At 43.0% G+C, this 20,372-nt stretch overlaps 1 protein-coding gene across 1 annotated transcript in view; it reads right to left on the reverse strand.

The window, feature by feature from the left end:
• LOC111972527 (leucine-rich repeat and fibronectin type-III domain-containing protein 2-like) overlaps positions 1–14,428 on the reverse strand; it is a 127,033-nt gene extending 112,605 nt beyond the window's left edge. Inside the window, exon 1 of the mRNA XM_023999530.3 lies at positions 13,992–14,428. The gene's annotated coding sequence lies outside the window, so the exon portion shown is untranslated. The remainder of the gene's footprint in view (positions 1–13,991) is intronic.
• Between the last annotated feature and the right edge of the window lie 5,944 nt (positions 14,429–20,372).

Consider the following 20,372-nt stretch of genomic DNA (forward strand, 5'->3'; position numbering starts at 1 on the left):
ATGATCTGTTACTGTAGTAGCCCATATTATGCAAGTTGTTATGTAGACCAAGTAGAATAGGTTGGCTACAGTAGTCCAAAGCAGAGAGAAAGAGAAAGTCTGCTGTTTGCCTATATGTTAGACATAGCATTTTCCTTATAGGACAGGGAGCTAAGTAATAGTCTTATTACTAATACTGTTTACAGTTGAACGAAAAGTTACTGTCTGGAAATTACACACACTCACATAAAAACACACACACACCACACACACAACAACACACACACACACCACACACACACACACACACACCACACACACACAACACACACACACACACACACACACACACACACACACACACAACACACACACACAACACACACACACACACACACAGCTGTGTCCCAGAGCATCAGTATAACAGCTTTGGAGTGTATAGTGGGAGGGAGAGCAGCAGGATAGCATGGTTCTGTTGCTAATGCTAGAATACTGGAACTCAGCATGGGTCTCCCTGCAGATATATCTTGTCTTTGATAGCTCTATATGTACACCCGTTATCAGGCAGTTATACAACAACTGCCCAAAAGGTTAAGACTGGGTTTGTTTTAAAATTACTCCCTTGCTTTGATAACACTCTCATCTCACATTAAGCTTTCATATCGGGAGCTATGTGGCAAGACATGTTGTCTGGCAATTATTGAATTTCTGAAAGTCGCAGATACATTCTTAAAAACAAGCATGCATGCACACAAACACATACACGTACACAAGTACACAAATACACACACACACCCTTGTGATGTATAAATAGTACTGTTAGTTGTGGAACGATACATCCGTCAAACAACAATCCAACTCTGGTTTCTTGGCAACTGCATCGGCCCCTATTTATCCTTACTGCCTGGTAAGTGGAGCAGTTTGTAAAGTGGATATCTCCTAAGGGAATAGCTGTATGATTTCAACCCTTCCCTCAGGGTAGTAGCAGGCAGACCTTGGCAGAGGTGCTTAGAGCCTTTAGAGGGTTCTGTTCTCCTCCACATGTCCACATGACAATGATTCACTCTGTTCTGTTCTCTCTCCACATGACCACATGACAATGATTCACTCTGTTCTGTTCTCTCTCCACATGACCACATGACAATGATTCACTCTGTTCTGTTCTCCCTCCACATGTCCACATGACAATGATTCACTCTGTTCTGTTCTCCCTCCACATGTCCACATGACAATGATTCACTCTGTTCTGTTCTCTCTCCACATGACCACATGACAATGATTCACTCTGTTCTGTTCTCTCTCCACATGACCACATGACAATGATTCACTCTGTTCTGTTCTCTCTCCACATGACCACATGACAATGATCACTCTGTTCTGTTCTCCCTCCACATGTCCACATGACAATGATTCACTCTGTTCTGTTCTCTCTCCACATGACCACATGACAATGATTCACTCTGTTCTGTTCTCCCTCCACATGTCCACATGACAATGATTCACTCTGTTCTGTTCTCTCTCCACATGACCACATGACAAGATTCACTCTGTTCTGTTCTCCCTCCACATGACCACATGCCAATGATTCACCCTGTTCTGTTCTCTCTCCACATGTCCACATGACAATGATTCACCTGTTCTGTTCTCTCTCCACATGACCACATGACAATGATTTCACTCTGTTCTGTTCTCCTTCCACATGCCCCACAGACAATGATTCACTCTGTTCTGTTCTTCTCTCACATGACAATGATTCACCTCGTTCTGTTCTCCTTCCACATGACCACATGACAATGATTCACTCTGTTCTGTTCTCTCTCCACATGACCACATGACAATGATTCACTCTGTTCTGTCTCCCTCCACATGCCACATATCTCTCTCTTAATTGAGTGAGTAATATTCATAAATTCCACAAGCTGCCTGTCACATATATAGATTTAATCACCCAGCATTCTAAAGCACTGGAGTGTGTGTGTGAGTGAGTGAGTGAGTGAGTGAGTGAGTGAGTGAGTGAGTGAGTGAGTGAGTGAGTGAATGAGTGAGTGAATGAGTGAGTGAGTGAGTGTGTGTGAGTTAGTTAGTGCACATGTAGGTGTGGTCTCCTTTCACATTCAGATCACAGTCACTCAGCATGCAGCACGCCAAGGTGTTGCAGCAAGCCAGGAAATGGCTCAAGGGCATGCACAACGTGTGGCAGAGAGAGAGCGGGTCAGCTGTGGCACGCTGACACGGACACAGTACCCCCACTCAGATAGGGACCTGTGTTAATGAGAGCCTCTAGTGCAATGATGAGTAACACTCCTCTCTTTCTTCCCCTCAATTCCTGCTTCCTGCTCATTCCCCAGCTCTCACTCTCTGCAGCCTTGTTCTCAACTATCATTTTTCTTCCTATCTCTCCTCTGTCACTCTCTCTTTTTTTTCATCATCTCACTCTCTCTGTGTCTTTCTCATCATACGTTGCTCAATGTTTCAAGAGTTAGGTCCTTTCTCACATTGACGCTCTCAGTGCCTGATCTTTCTCTCTCTCTGCACCACTCGCTCTCCCTCCCCCTCTCTCCCTCCCTCCCTCCCTCTCTCTCCATGGGAATATAGAGCAGGGTCATTGAGCGGCTGAAGCCTGGCCCTCACTGCGAAATTAATCTTTAGAAAATTACACAAAGGCCAACTGAATCTCGCCGTAAATCTGTGCCTTAGACTTGTTTAATTTCAGGGCCACAGTGCTGACAGGGCTTCTTCTCTGGCAGCTGAGAGAGACGCACAGCTCAATTTCTCTATTTGTATGTCTGTACCCTCGCCGTCCATCTTAAGTGTCCCAACGGAGCTAACAAGAGAGACAAATACCCCAGGTTACAACTCTGATATACAAAACGTAAATCCTAATTGGAGAATATGTAGGCAGCAGTTTACTTGAAATATTCTTGCATTAAGTGTTCACTGTGTGTCTATATCTCTCAAATGTTCCAAGCTATTTCAGGAATGTACAGACATATTTCAATTGAACAGATAACAATTGAAAAGTACCTGCGCTACATGTTAGGTGTCTGAAGAATGTCTGACATTGTTTGAACTCAATTTCCAGAGACACTCAGTGCTTCTGATGCAGAGAAGTAATTTATATAGCCTGGCGTGTAAACGGTGTGATGGAACGCGTGCTGCTGGAAGAAAGCAGCACTACATGCACTGGAGGACTGAGAGGCTTCACAAAGCTAATATTAGATCTTAATGAATTACCAAGAGGCAATGCAGGCGGCCAGGCCTGTATCATACAKCCACACATTTTCCCTGACAAAACAACTAAAGAGCACAAGAGAAGATATGTCTGGATATATTGTTCAGTCTATAATCCTGTTGGTTTCTAACTCTGTAAGTGCTGACCTGTCAGTGATGGGATTGGATTGTCCATAGGAGAGAGGGATCAGAGAATCAGGAATAACTAAATACATGAGCAGTGGATTTGGCTTTGGGCCCACTTTTGGCTTTGCACAGACAGGCTTGAGAGTGGGAAATTATGACTCTTTGTCCTATTTTGCTTTGATCGGCTGCTATTTAACTAAGACAACATCCCACAATGACAAACCATMCGTTATTTATAAATGGCCCAAAAATTCTGATTCCCAACCACCTTTTTTGTCCTGTGAATGATTCACCCTAATCTTTAGGAACCATCCCAAATCAAAATACATAATTGCAGTGCATTCTTCAAATATGTAAATGGAGAAGTTAGCCTATCCTTATTCGCTACAACCAACCATTTGGGACCAAAAAACTAAAACATTTGGGACCATTTTTTTGGGGTGGCAACACTAAAATCCAACCGATAAAACTTGTTTATCAGTTCAATATATGCGTCCACCTCCACAACTGAATAAAAATGGACAACATGACTAAACTGGGCATAGGTCTGTTTGGGTAGGTAGCACGCGATACTGCCAGCTGAACCCTCACCAGAAGGGACAAGACAAACCTAGCCTGGTCGCAGATTTGTATCTGATGCCAACTCGTGATAATGACCATAGGATTTGACAAGACTGATCTGGGAGCAGGCTAAACCACTGTTCTGTGTATAATCCACATCCATCCCTTTTGATTGAACACCCTGTTCCACCCATACATGTTCTGTTCACTGTTTGATGAAAAAAAATTGAGCGGCTGTCAGGCGTGACCATCTAATCCCAGCTTTAGGGATGCTGCTGGTCCAAGGACAGAATCAATGGCTGATGAGGGGACATTGCAGTGGTTGTAACAACAAATGAGACTTGCTGCTGTCTTCTCTGACATCAGGAGTAAGACAGCCAGGGAGTCCAGGCTAAGCCTATGTACAGCCAGAGAKTCCAGGCTAGGCCTATGTACAGCCAGGGAGTCCAGGCTAGGCCTAYGTACAGCCAGGGAGTCCAGGCTAGGCCTATATACAGCCAGGGAGTCCAGGCTAGGCCTATGTACAGCCAGGAAGTCCAGGCTAGGCCTATATACAGCCAGGGAGTCCAGGCTAGGCCTATGTACAGCCAGGGAGTCCAGGCTAAGGCTATGTACAGCCAGGGAGTCCAGGCAGGCCTATGTACAGCCAGGGAGTCCAGGCTAGGCCTATGTACAGCCAGGGAGTCCAGGCAAGGCCTATGTACAGCCAGGGAGTCCAGGCTAGGCCTATGTACAGCCAGGGAGTCCAGGCTTATATAGTTGAGTGCAGTGCCTGTCTGTGCAGAGGAGCTTTCATCTCTTGAGCCTTTTAGTCCTTTTAGCCTAATGCCTTTGGTGCTCTGACTGACACTCAGGCTAGCAGCCTCCACTGGCAGGCAACAGTGAGGGCACTCTGATCACCAGAACACAGCATCAACCAACACTCAACCCAGGTTTAAAAGTGAACACATCCTAGTGCTAGCATTCATCTTCACAGCATGAAACACTTTAGAGAGTTAAAATTAAGGGAGGATTTAATTTCTACACGTTGGCTAATGTGCACCATGGCTAATCAATGATGCCTAGCAACGGACAATACAATCACCRTGTATCACAGGAGGTTGGTGGGACCTTAATTGGGGAGGACTGGCTCATGGTAATGGCTGGAGGGAAATAAGAGGAACGGTATCAAATACATCAAACACACTGTTTCCATGTTTGATGCCATTCCATTTGCTCTGTTCCAGGCATTATTATGAGCCGTTCTCCCCTCAGCAGCCTCCACTGCCGTGCATGGATATTAAAGGATCTGTAAGGTGGCTCAATAAACATTGGGCGATCTTGTCGCTCTCTTTTGAAATAGATGCCAAGTTGCTGAAGGAGATGGATGACATGAATATTAAACCAGTTGTTGGTTGCTATCAGATGGCACCACTGTTTGTTATTTGTGGAAGCTTTGCTATAATGGTAACACTTTATTGGAAGGGAGTGTACATAAGGCATTCATAACAACCTTTATGGAACCAGTTAGGACACCTTTATGGGTGTTGCAGTATCAAAGGAATTATAAATGCCTCACGTACAGTATACAGTAGGAGATACTGACACCTTTGAGGAAAGCGTTAACTCTCCATAACTTGGTATTTAAACATTGTGGGAATGCTTGTAGCTAAAAAGCTTGTGAATTCAGTTTTTAGGTCCCACGTTACATCTGATCTCAGGCCTGTTGGTCAGCAATTTTGAAGTAATTGTGGGTGTGTTTCCCTGTGCTTGGTGTTGTGGTTTAAAGGGATAATTTGGGATTTGGGGAATGAGTCCCTTTATCTGTGGCGTACTGCACTAGCATCGAAAAGTCCCCATGATATGCAACTTTTCAAGGAAGTCAGGAACCAATATACACATTCAGTTAGGAAAGCAAAGCCTAGCTTTCTCAAACAGAAATTTGCATCCTGCAGCACTAATTCCAAAACGTTTTGGGACACTGTAAAGACCATGGAGAATAAGAGCACCTCCTCCCAGCTGCCCACTGCATTGAGGCTAGGAAACACTGTCACCACCGATAAAGCCACAATAAATCGAGAATTTCAATAAGCATTTCTCTACGGCTGGCCATGCTTTCCACCTGGCTACCCAACCCCGGCCAACAGCTCTGCACCCCCCGCAGCAACTGGCCCGCTTCTCCTTCACCCAAATCCAGGCAGCTGATGTTCTGAAAGAGCTGCAAAATCTGGATCCTTACAAATCAGCTGGGCTAGACAATCTGGACGCTCTATTCCTAAAATTATCTGCCGCCATTGTTGCAACCCCTATTACTAGTCTGTTCAACCTCTCTGTCATATCGTCTGAGATTCCTAAAGATTGGAAAGCGGCCGCGGACATCCCCCTCTTCAAAGAGGGAAACACTCTMGACCCAAACTGTTACAGACCTATATCCATCCTGCCCTGCCCTTCCAAAGTCTTCGAAAGCCAAGTTAACAAACAGATCACCGACCATTTCGAATCCCACCGTTCCTTCTCCGCTATGCAATCCGGTTTCCGAGCTGGTCACGGATGCACCTCAGCCACGCTCAAGGTACTAAACGATATCATAACCGCCATCGATAAAAGACAGTACTGTGCAGCCGTCTTCATCGACCTGGCCAAGACTTGACTCTGTCAATCACGTTATTCTTATCGGCAGACTCAACAGCCTTGGTTTCTCTAATGACTGCCTTGCCTGGGTCACAAACTACTTCTCAGATAGAGTTCAGTGTGTCAAATCAGAGGGCTTGTTGTCCAGACCTCTGGCAGTCTCTATGGGGGTGCTACAGGGTTCAAATCTCGGGCCGACTCTTTTCTCTGTATATATCAATGATGTCGCTCTTGCTGCGGGTGATTCTTTGATCCACCTCTACGCAGACGACACCATTCTGTATACATCTGGCCTTTCTTTGGACACTGTGTTAACAAACCTCCAAATGAGCTTCAATGCCATACAACACTCCTTCCGTGGCCTCCAACTGCTTTTAAACGCTAGTAAAACTAAATCCATGCTCTTCAACCGATCGCTGCCCGCAACCACCCGCTCCCCCCAGACTAGCATCATTACTCTGGACAGTTCTGACTTAGAATATGTGGACAACTATAAATACCTAGGTGTCTGGCTAGACTGTAAACTCTCCTTCCAGACTCATATTAAGCATCTCCACTATCCTACCGATCCTTGACTTTGGCGATGTCATTTACAAAATAGCCTCCAACACTCTACTCATCAAATTGTATGCAGTCTATCAACGTGCCATCCGTTTTGTCACCAAAGCCCCATATACTACCCACCACTATGACCTGTATGCTCTCGTTGTCTGGTCCTCGCTACATATTCGTCACCAAACCCACTTACTCCAGGTCATCTATAAATCTTTGCTAGGTAAAGCTCTGCCTTATCTCAGCTCACTGGTCACCACAGCAACACCCACCCGTAGCACGCGCTCCAGCAGGTATATTTCACTGGTCATCCCCAAACCCAACACTTCCTTTGGCCGCCTTTCCTTCCAGTTCTCTGCTGCCAATGACTGGAAAGAATTGCAAAAATCACTGAAGTTGGAGACTTATATCTCCCTCGCTAACTTTAAGCATCAGCTGTCATAGCAGCTTACCGACCGCTGCAGCTGTACACAGCCCATATGTAAATAGCCCATCCTACTACCTACCTCATCCCCATATGTGTTTTTGTTTTTCTGCTCTTTTGCACACAAGTATTTCTACTTACACATCCTCATCTGCACATATATCACTCCAGTGTTATTTGCTAAATTGTAATTACTTCGCCATTATGGCCTATTTATTGCCTTACCTTCTTACTTCATTTGCACAAACTTTATACAGATTTTTTCTATTGTGTTATTGACTGTACGTTTGTTTATCCCATGTGTATCTCTGTGTTGTTGTTTTTGTCACACTGCTTTGCTTTATCTTGGCCAGGTCGCAGTTGTAAATGCTGTCTCTTATACACATCTAGATGTGTATAAGAGACAGATTTATTGCCTTACCTTCTTACTTCATTTGCACAACCTGTTTACAGATTTTTCTATTGTGTTATTGACTGTACGTTTGTTTATCCCATGTGTATCTCTGTGTTGTTGTTTTTGTCACACTGCTTTGCTTTATCTTGGCCAGGTCGCAGTTGTAAATGAGAACTTGTTCTCAACTGGCCTAACTGGTTAAATAAAGGTGAAATACTTTTTTTTAAATCTTTTTTTTATCGACTCCCGCATAGTCTGATGAWCTTGTGGATATCGTTTTTATGTCTCTGTGTGCAGTTTGAATGAAGTTGCTAACTAGCATTAGTGCAATGACGGGAAGTCTAGCATGCTAGCAGATACCCATAGACTACCAGTCATTGCGCATTGGCGAGCCAAACTACCTCCAACCTCCTTCATACTGGACAGAGACATAAAAATGGTTACCACGAGTTCATCTGACTCTGGGGAAGTAGTCTAAGGGCTTCATTGCCAAAATTCTGAAGTATCCCTTTAAGACTGTAAAACTATTTTGATGGTTTTAGTGCTCAGCACAGCAAGCAGTCTTTATACGTCCCACGGCGATGCTATTGTTTCCTTATGCTGACGGGCGTGTAAAATTCTCAGAAAATATATTTGGCAAAACCAAGTGTCAGTAACCTCTTTCTCTGGCAGGTTCCACAGTCTGCCAGTCAGGAGTGCAAGCTGGGTGGGTGGGAGGGGAGAGGAGGAGAGGGGAKGGAGGGAGAGCGAAGCGAGGCAGAGAGGGCAAGCTGGGTGGGAGGGGAGAGGAGGAGAGGGGATGGAGGGAGAGCAAAGCGAGTCAGAGAGGGCAAGCTGGATGGGAGGGGAGAGGAGAAGAGAGGATGGAGAGAGAGCATTGCGAGGCAGAGAGGGAAAGCTGGGTGGGAGAGGAGAGGAGGAGAGGGGGTGGAGGGAGAGCGTAGTGAGGCAGGGAGGGCAAGCTGGTTGGGAGGGGAGAGGAGGAGAGGAGAGGAGAGGGGAGGGAGAGCGTAGCGAGGCAGAGAGGGCAAGCTTAGTGAGTAAGGAAGAAAACACCAGCGATGCAGAGAGGTGATAAAACCAGGAGTAATATGAAGAGGAGGATGAAGAGATAGAGAGAAGCAGGTCTGAGGTCTATGTCACCTCCCAATCCCCTACACACACACAGTTTGGAGTCCCATAGCTCAGTCCCTCAGACACACCACACAACCGTGCACGCTCTCTGTGCTGTGCGTCCTGTGTAGTGTGCAGGCAGCTAAGAATGGGGCTTAGTGTGCGTCAGTCAGAAGAACGGTGACATATGTGCCATTATTTATAGCTAGCAGATCCTCTGAGAGGCCCAGCCCAGGGGCTGCTTAGAGAGGTATTATTAGAGAGCCCAAAGGCCTGCAACGGAGCGCCATCCAACCAAACCCGCAGAACTTTTCACATTAAATAGACCAATAATGGTATATATGTTGTTGCTGCACAAGGAATCAAGTATCCTCACAAGAGTGATTTTAATGTTGTCATTAGAATACAATCACAAGAATAAGTGTATATTTACAGAGCTATTGTATTTAAGTTCTATATACAGGGGCTCCCAGTATACAGATTGGGATAAGGGAGGTGGATTCATATGAAAAACATTAACATGGTGACATACAGTTACCAATACAGATGTTGTGCAATAAAAAGGTGGGGAATCAGATTTCTTGTAAAATGGCAGAATCTGGATGTGATCTTTTTGTCTGTTAACCCCTCCACCAACTCTACATCCTTGAGATTTGAGCTGTGATCTCCATGYAGCCATGTTACCATGAAGTTGGAGTGTGCTCATGGGAGGTATGGTGTGAATTAGGGCAGGGCGGTATATCGAGGAATATGCAAAGCCTGAATACTGTATGTTAGCCACATGATATAGCTAAGAAAATACATTCAATGTAGCCAAAGATTATAAGGTCCCCTAAGAAACACTTATCAACACTTTGGTTCCTACCATGTCACAATAACTTCTCCCTGGCATTTTCATTTGTCATCATGTCAAACATCACTGTATTCAAAGTGCAAACTTTTATATTCTAACTATACATTCTATTTCCATGATTCCAACAGTTCACCCAAGTGTTTTGCTCTAAATCGCAAGTCAAATCGCAATTGCAACATAAGGCCTAGATTGTTTGCCCATATCATGCAGCCCTACGTGGCAGTGTGGAAATGATCTCAAATGAGTGCAGAAAATGCAAAAATTTATGAAAATGCAGAAAATTATTCTTGGTTGAGGGTAGAATTGAACAGTATAAAACAATCAGAATGGAGAAAGACCCATTGAAATCACTTAGAATGTATGTGTTGCCACCCTAGGGTCACTACTCAAAAACATAAAATACTGTCAAATACCGTGATATGATATTTTGGCTATACCGCCCAGCTGTAGTGTGAAATGGTTAATAGTAAGTAAATTAGGGGCATGTTTCTAATCCCTGTGAGGCAAAGGCCATCTCTTAAACAGCAGACAATGGGTTTAGCAGTGAGCACTATAGCTAGGATCCCTTCCCTCTGCATGGTCTGCCTGCTGTGACGTGGTAGTGAGCCAGCTAGCTCCACCAGGGAGGGAGTTAAGTGTTCCTGGCTGTGCAGCACAGGTATTAAGGTTAGCCTATTGTTGGCGGTGCCTCTGTAAACCACTTCACACAGACTGACCGCTGTGGACTGACTTCACAGGCAGCTCTGGCAGGACAGAGAATCTAGGACCAGTTTTATAAATATCTTAGAACTAGCACTGCAGGGTTGGAGAACATGTTGTGGAAGGTGCTCATTATTTTTTCTTCACACATTCTTGAACGCGTGACTGTATGGCATGGAAATACTGGGAAAGTCAAGGTCTGAACTAGAAACTTCATGGTTAAAAACACAGTACTGCAGCTCACCTGCTTTCTAAGCCAAAATACATATTTCATTGCTGCTATTCAAGAGTATGCAATATCATGTCTCTGAAGCAACACTACTACTATGTTTCTGTTGTAGACATACAGCAATTGAGGGGGAGAAAAAGCCAGAGCAAGGCTTGAACCAACAACCCTGTGGTTACAGGGCAAGCACACTGCCTCCAGTGTGATTAAGGTCCAGATCCCTGAGCAAAGGCTAAATTATGCTTACATAAAGGCAATAGAATATAGCTAGTTGCCAATCTTCTCTTAAAACCACATTCCAATTATCCAAATTGGACAAATCAGGACCTTGTGAATTTAAGGTTCTAGCTGACATTTTGGTCAAATATGAGTTAGCTACATAGATCGTTGCTCTTTAGGTGGTCCTTTACGTAAGRTATGTCAGATTTGTGAAAAAGTTTTTGAAAAATGTGTGAAAAATCTGAAAGTTCTATCTGCGCAAACATCACACAATGCTGGGTTGTCAATCAAAAGTAACTGTATGTAAGGTGATATACTTATTGAGTCATGAAAGAGGAAGACATCACAAAACAGTTCTGAGATCTGGAACTTGAAAAATACTCATCTCAAAACCCTACATTTTGCATATAGAACCTTATAGTCCCAAGTTCTTGATTATTCATATAATAGGTTCTGGTCCTCTTTTACAATTACTTAGATATTTTTCACCACTTGTTCAGAAGAATGACCATCACTTAAGCTCTTTATGGTAAAAACAAATAAATACTGGTGCCTCACATCAGCCCTTTACACTCGTACCTGTATACAGGTTGAAAATTGCGGATTTGGACACTAAAAAGCGCCTAAATTGGAAAACAGTGGCTGTACAGTAACATGCTATAAATGACATCAGAGCTCAGGCTCTGAGCTTCACAGTCCTGTATGGGTTTTGACTGACAGACGTTCTGAACGCAACAAGAAGTGGCCTCCATCCCTCCTGCTAATTGTGCAACTTTCAATTTTTTTGTTGTCCGAATGAGAGAAAAGCTGTAAATGAAGAGGACTATGTATTTGAAAGATGAGACGTTGAGGATTATAATAAATACCACTTTGATGCCATACAAGCAAGCCAAACACCCGTGAGTCCAAATGTGCACTTCACATTTCCATATCATAAAGTCATGTCATATACAGTGTCAACGTTCATGATCACTATGTTTGATGTACAGTTACAAGATAACATGGCGTCATGTCCTGGGTTGTTCTGAACACAATGAGCCCATGTTTGTCTATTGTGAAGAAAATTCACTGCGGCACACGCACCTGAATGCACTCAGGACGCCTTTCTATGTGCAGCAAAATTACCATCTGTTTCTCTGAATTGCCATCTGTAGGAAACAGTTCAATTTAGCCATGTCCATATAAGCCAATTCTCACGAAGGTAAAGGCACATTGGAGAGGCATTGCTGTTTTTGTCTTGTTCTATATCAATATGAAAACCTCAATGGAAGGATTAGTTCACTAAAATTACAAACATACCACATTGTATTGATAACTAGCAAGTAGTTAACTGACTGTGGGTGTCGGAGACAAGAAAAATGTATCCGTTTACTCATCCAGAGCTAAGCTTTAGCAATGTTGCTAGTTCTCCATAGGCTACAGTGTACTTGTCATTTTAGTGAACTAGCGCTTTAACAAATGTGTGACGAACATTAACAATACATTTGTTGATGGGATTAGAAAGAAGAGCATTCTATTTATTTAATCATTACATATCTGTACTTTTCTATTGAAATGTAAATATTTGTAACATTCTGTGCCAGATAGAACCTTATGGATGAACCCAGATTRAAATTTCAAAACCACAAGGTTCTGTGTTTGAACCCACCTAAAATAACATATTTACAAATGTCTCWGGATTTTGGGTACTTTGGGTACTTTTAAGGTGAGGACCTTAATGGCTTATGAAAGAAGAATTCACTACAAAACAGTTTTTAGTTCTTGGATGTGAAAACTTTGATGCTGAATATTTCAGAACTTTGCTTTGTGTAAATATAACATATAGTCCCAAGGTCACAAAATCATTTTACAGGCATGATTGCATGTGCTTCAAATGAAAGAAAATGAAGGTGACATGAATACCCAAAACATTTTACATGTTTCTTTTCAATGGTGCTCTCTCCATCCCCACCTCTAAATGGAACACATCATTTTCACCATATGACTCCACACTTTGGATAAGATGACTTATTTTCCCAGCAGTTCATCCATCTATTACATAGGATGCAGCCAACTTGGGAAAGCAACACTACTGGATGCTGTGTTTTGGGTACTTACAGAGTATCCCTAGTATTCAGTAGTTCTTGAAAACGAATCCCCAGGCACATACACATAATATGTAAGCAACAAATCCAGCAATGAAAGCAGTTCTTTTTCTAGCAGACATTGACAGCTCGGGGATTCAAACCAGCAACCGTTGAGTTACTGGCCCAATACTCTAACCACTAGGCTCCCAGCCACCCCATAGTTCATGCCTGAATATGCATGCAGTCTAATGGCAGGGACAGAAGAGTGCAAAATTGGTGCACTTTAAAGTCACAGATGGCTCCAAAGTATTTGAATGTGCCCAGATAATCAGTAACATGCTCATGCATGTACAAGCTACATTTTCGTTAATCATGCATTAACAGCCATTTATCTGCATTTATAGCTAGGTTTTTAAGGGGTCATGATAATAGAATAATCATGTCCAATTTGATTCCCCAATCACATGTCCCCTTAAAAACCTAGCTATAAATGTACCTTTACATCTCAATTAAATAATTGAAAAGCTAAATGAATATGGATATCGTTATCTCACAGTCGTGTTTGATCATGATTGCTGAATCTCAATGAATGTTTCTTGATATAGGCTTCAATAGCCTATCCATGGGACATGCACGCGCAGCCTGGCATCAAATGCGACTAGGGTGGCGGCGCGAGCGAAAAGTGATAACAGAATGCAGCAGTATTCTAAACAACAACACGAGTAATTCCATCTAACATCAATACCAACTTGAACTATACACGCATTTTGGCACCAACTATACATAGTCATGGATTTCTTGAAAATAATTTACAATGGATAAGGGCATGAGAAAGTACGTTTAGACAAATTACCTGACTTTTCAATGTGCCATTCTAACGACTTGATAATCATGAAACCTCATTAACAGAAAACGGACAGTGCTTGTGCCTTTCTTACCGTTCATGGCAGGCGTTTGTCCATCGTGTATTCTACCAAGAAGATGTTGCATCCTCGGCGTCCTTACTTTCACTTCGCCATTATTCCAAAATCGTTTTGAATTTCCAATATACTAACGCAATCCCGACCAGCCCTCATCACCGGCTCGCTCTGTGGATAGTGCGAGTTGCAAAGCGACCTACTCAGTGCGAAACATCCGCTCCAGTCTCTCAGCGAAGTACTTCAGCAGTTTGAAAGGCGGATACTACAGTACATTGGCGCAGCGATACTGGTAAAATGTGTATTGAGTTATTTCAATGAAAACCAAATGCTCACTCGATTGTCATAATGTATCGTACTGTAATTCGTTCTTACTGGAAACGAGTCCCATTCTTCCTTAGGCTAGTTAAATATCATTTGATTAAAAACACAATACTGTTCAATTCAGGATGCATCCGGTTTTTGGCAGTATAGCTATCCCGGATAAATTTGCGCTCCTAGCAAAACCATGTAGAAAAGAGTAGACTATATCCTCTGACTGCAACCATCACACGAGGTGTACCGCAGCTCAGAGAAGATAACGCTGACCAGCAGATAGCTGGTTGAGGCCTCTAGTAGGTGGTATAACCAGCCCATATCTCGGTAACCGCGGGAGAGACAGACAGTGAGAGACTGGTAGCGCTCATTCAGCCACAACAACACCATTATAGCCAGGTTTCCATACAAGATTTAACAACTTTCACCAACATTGCTCGCATATTGCTCCCTATCCGACATTTAATTTAATTTAATCCAACCTAAAATTGTAAAGCTTAACAAACCGATATCTGGGTCTATAGGCACACATTCAGATGAGGATGCCAAATGCCTAGGTTGAAATCTGTCACAGCTGGAGTCATAGTTAAAACACCAGTCCTAGATATTGAAATATAATGACATTTACGTGAAACAAGATTGAACATGGGTGCATTTAAAAGCCAGATACAAAGTCATTCACGTAGCTTTGACCACTCAAAAGACGCACTACATGACATTGGGAGGACGACATAGGCCACTTGCCATAAGTCTGAGTCAGAGTCTTATCATATAATTTGTCGTGCCATTTGCTTTATTTGTGTCTGGTTTGATGTTTTCAATTGGCCTAGTTAAGTTTAGCGCCCCTCAAAAATGATGACATTCTTTCATACAGTGCATATGCATGGTGTTTGCATTATTATGCACACATGAGTGATTTTTTTTTTTTTTGTGTGTGTGTGTGGCCATCTACAGTGCATTCTGATAGAGTTCAGACCCCTTGACTTTTTACACATTTTGTTATGTTACAGCCTTATTCTAAAATTGATTAAATATTTTTTTCCCCTARTCAATCTACACACAAAACCCCATAATGACAAAGCAAAAACAGGTTTTTAGAAATGTTTGCTCTTTAATATCACTTTATCACTAAGTATTCAGACCCTTTACTCAGTACTTTGTTGAAGCACATTTGGCAGTAATTACAGCTTCGAGTCTTCTTGGGTATGATGCTACAAGCTTGGCACACGTGTATTTGTGGAGTTTATCCAATTCTTCTCTGCAGATCCTCTCAAGCTCTTAAAGCTTGGATGGGGATTGTCGCTGCACAGCGATTTTCAGGTCTCTCCAGAGATGTTAGATCGGGTTCAAGTCCGGGCTCTGGCTGGGTTCAAGTACATTCAGAGACTTGTTCAGAAGCCACTCCTGCATTGTCTTGGCTGTGTGCTTAGGGTCATTGTCCTGTTGCAAGGTGAACCTTCTCCCCAGTCTGAGGTCTTGAGTGCTCTGGAGCAGGTTTTCATTAAGGATCTCTCTTTACTTTGCTCCGTTCATCTTTCCCTCGATCCTGATTGGTCTCGCAATCCCTGCTGCTGAAAACATCCCTACTGTAAGGTTCTGCTTTTCTTTTCTTAGTCAACCTTGTGTTCTTTTTCTTTGTGTTCTTGAACGTAGCCCTGTTTCTTTGTGTTCTGGAACATAGCCCTGTATTTCATTTTTGTTCATTGATTTCCAATGTGTTCGTTTCTCACCTGGTCTCATCAGCTCCCTATTTAGTTCAGTTCTTTCTGTTTGTATGGTTGTGAGGTGTTGTTTGTTTTTGACTGCCTACCTGTGCTTGACCATTGCCTGCCTGTGACCACGATTCCTGCCTTCTGCGAAGTCTTAATAGACATCTGCCGCGCTCTGTGCGTAAATCTACACCTATTTCTCCCTGAGTATTCATTACACCTACAGCATGATGCTGCCACCACCATTCTTCACTGTAGGGATGGTGCCAGGATTCCTCCAGATGTGATGCTTGGCATACAAATCAAATCACATTTTATTGGTCACATACACATGGTTAGCAGATGTAATTGCAAGTGTAGCAAAATGCTTCTGCTTCTAGTTCCGACATTGCAGCAATATCTAACATGATATCTAACAGTTCCACAACTACCTAATACACACAAATCTAATTAAAGGAATGGAATAATAAATATGTGGATGAGCAATGACAGAATGGTATAAGCAAGATGCAATAGATGGAATAAAATATAGTATATACATATGAGATGAGTAAGATATGTAAACCTTATTAAAGTGGCATTATTAAAGTGACTAGTGATCCATTTATTAAAGTGGCCAATGACTTCAAATTTGTATGTAGGCAGCAGCCTCTCTGTGTTAGTGATGTCTGTTTACCAGTCTGATGGCCTTGAGATAGAAGCTGTTTTTCAGTCTCTCGGTCCTAGCTTGTACCTGTACTGACCTCGCCTTCTGGATGGTAACGAGGTGAACAGGCAGTGGCTCGGGTGGTTGTTGTCCTTGATGGTCTTTTTGGCCTTCCTGTGACATTGGGTGCTGTAGGTGTCCTGGAGAGCAGGTAGTTTGCCCAGGTGATGCGTTGTACAGACTGCACCACCCTCTGGAGAGGCTAGTGGTTGTGGGCAGTGTAATTGACATACCAGGTGGTGATGCAGCCCGATAGGATGCTCTCAATTGTGCATCTGTAAAAGTTTGTTAGGGTTTTAGGTGACAAGGCTGTTGCGCCTTCTTCACCACACTGTCTGTGTGGGTGGACCATTTCASTTTGCCCGTGATGTGTACGCCGAGGAACTTAAAACTGTCCATCTTCTCCACTGCTGTCTCGTCGATGTGGATAGGGGGGTGCTCCCGCTGCTTTTTCCTGAAGTCCACGATCATCTCCTTTGTTTTGTTGACGTTGAGTGAGAGGTTGTTTTGCTGACACGACACTACGAGTGCCCTAACCTCCCTATAGGCTGTCTCGTCATTAGGGGTAATCAAGCCTACCACTGTTGTGTCATCTGCAAATTTGATGATTGAGTTGGAGCTGTGCATGGCCATGCAGTAATGTGTCAACAGGGAGTACAGTAGGGGGCTCAGCACGCACCCGCGTGGGGCCCCTGTGTTGAGAATCAGCGAAGTGGAGATGTTGTTTCCTATCCTTCACCACCTGGGGGCTGCATGTCAGGAAGTCCAGGACCCAATTACACAGGGCAGGGTTGAGACCCAGGGCCTCTAGCTTAATGATGAGCGTGGAGAGTACTATGGTGTTGAATGCTGAGCTTTAGTCAATGAACAGCATTCTTACATAGGTATTCCTCTTGTCCAGATGGGATAGGACAGTGTGCAGTGCTATGGCGATTGTATTGTCTGTGGAGCTATTGGGGTGGTAAGCAAATTGCAGTGGGTCTAGGGTGACAGGTGATATGATCCTTGACGAGCCTCTCAAAGCACTTCATGATCACAGAGGTGAGTGCTACGGGGCGATAGTCATTAAGTTCAGTTACCTTTGCCTTCTTGGGTACAGGAACAATGGTGGCCATCTTGAAGCATTTGGGGACARCAGACTGGGATAGGGAGATATTGAATATGTTCGTAAACACACCAGCTGGTCTGCGCATGCTCTGAGGACGCGGCTATCCTCAAAGCAGCCTTGCGAGGGATAAGACGTTTAAATGTCTTGCTCACGTCGGCCATGGAGTAGAAGAGCCGTTGAATAGCGACTCCACTTTGCCTCTATACTGACATTTTGCTTTTTTGATTGCCTTGTGGAAGGAATAACTACACTGTTTGTATTCGGCCATAATCCCAGTCACCTTTCCATGGTTAAATGCGGTGGTTTGCATTTTCAGTTTTGCACGAATGCCGCCATCTATCCACAATTTCTGGTTCGGGTAGGTTTTAATACTCATGGTGGGTACAACATCTCCTACGCACTTCCTTATGAACTGACTCACAGAATCAGCGTATACGTCAATACTCTTTTCTGAGGCTACCTGGAACATGTCCCAGTCCGCGTGATCAAAACAATTTTGAAGCRTGGATTCCGATTGGTCAGGCCAGCGTTGAATAGTTCTTAACACTGGTACATCCTTTTAAAATGTCTGCCTATAGGAAGGGAGGAGCAAAATGGAGTCGTGGTCAGATTTGTCAAATATACATGGCTGTGACAATAACCGGGGTGAATTCTCTGAGGAGGTAATACGTTGGCATTTGATTGTGAGGAATTCTAGGTCAGGTGAACAAAAGGACTTGAGTTCCTGTATGTTGTTACAACTACACCATGAGTCATTAATAATGAAACATACACACCCGCCATTCTTCTTCCCAGAGAGATTTTTGTGGGCGCGACGTACAAAGAATCCAGGTGGCTGTATCGACTCCTAAAGCATATCTCGAGAGAGCCATGTTTCCGTGAAACAGACTATGTTACAATCCGTGATGTCTCTCTGGAAAGCAACCCTTGCCCTAATTTTGTCTACCTTGTTATCTAGAGACTGGGCATTTGCAAGTAATATACTCGGAAGCAGTGGGTGGTGTGCACCTTCGAAGTCTGACCAGAAGACCGCTCCATCTAGTCTCTAAGCCAAAGAGTTCAACCTTGGTTTCATCCTTTAGGGGCCTTTTGGCAAACTCCAAGCGGGCTATCATGTGTCTTTTACTGAGGAGTGGCTTCCGTCTGGCCACTCTACCATAAAGGCCTGATTGGTAGAGTGCTGCAGAGATGGTTGTCCTTCTGGAAGGTTCTCCCATTTCCACAGAGGACCTATGGAGCTCTGTCAGTGACCATCGGGTTCTTAGTCACCTCCCTGACCAAGGCCCTTCTCCCCCGATTGCTCAGTTTGGACGGACAGCCAGCTCCTGGAAGAGTCTTGGTGGTTCTAAACTTCTTCCATTTAAGAAGGATGGAGGCCACTGTGTTCTTGGGGACCTTCAATGCTGCATACATTTTTTGGTACCATTTAATCCCAGCCCCCGTCAAATAAGAATTTGTTCTTAACTGACTTGCCTAGGTAAATAAAGATTAAATAAAATAAAATAAATACTTTACTGTACTGAACTATACTTTTCTTTACTCTACTCTACTCTACTCTACTGATCTATACTTTTCTTTACTCTACTGTATTGTACTGAACTATACTTTTCTTTACTCTCCTGTACTGAACTATACTTTTCTTTACTCTACTGTACTGTACTGATCTATACTTTTTTTTACTGTACTATACTGTACTGACCAATACACTACTATATACACTCTAATTAATTAGTAGGTCTACCTTTACTTGTTACTTCTGTGAACTTTCATTATCCTCTCTCATGAGGGAGAGAAAATAGAAAATAACTTTTGGTAACAGAATGACAAGACACTAGGCAATATTTCTTAAGCTTACAGAAGGCAAATGATTTCTGCAAAACTAAATATACATGTTGACATTAGTTGGTAGGGATGTTTACTTCAACATTATTGTGTTTTGATCTATTTCTAATACCCTTTAAGACTTTTTCTAGTTGAAGTTTTTCAAGTTAGAAAAATGCTCCAGAAGATGCCTTTTCATCTTATAATAATCAGAGGGGGAATGTTATTTAGAGTGAGACACGGTGGTAAAGCAAATACTCGATAGAACAAAAGTAATGTGATGCTAGATTTCAACTTTCCACTCCTCACTCTCAATTTTTAACGATGCTTTCCAGCACCGGCCTATATAGAAAATTGGCCTGAGAGAAAGTGAACCATTCATATATGGGTATAATTGCTATGGAAATTGATATGGCAATCAGCTTGAAAATGTTTACTCATCATAGAGAAATAAAATAATCTACATAAGCTGTGTGAAAAACCATCCCATTCTTGAGTTAATTTACACCTTGAACCCAGAGCAAGGTGTTATGGCATATCACTTTCATGCTGTTACCGATCATTTAAAGAGAACACAATGATTGCACACAAAGCAGATGTCTACATTACACTAAATGGTGTGTTAGACGTCTTAACATGTCTGTATTAAAGTCTAGATTAGTCTACATTAACGTGTGTGTGTGTGTGTGTGTGTGTGTAATACTCTCCATCTGTTTGTTTAGCTGTCTTTGCATGGTTGATGT

The sequence above is a fragment of the Salvelinus sp. IW2-2015 genome, linkage group LG14, assembly GCF_002910315.2.
Source record: "Salvelinus sp. IW2-2015 linkage group LG14, ASM291031v2, whole genome shotgun sequence".
In the NCBI taxonomy this organism is placed as follows: Eukaryota; Metazoa; Chordata; class Actinopteri; order Salmoniformes; family Salmonidae; genus Salvelinus; species Salvelinus sp. IW2-2015.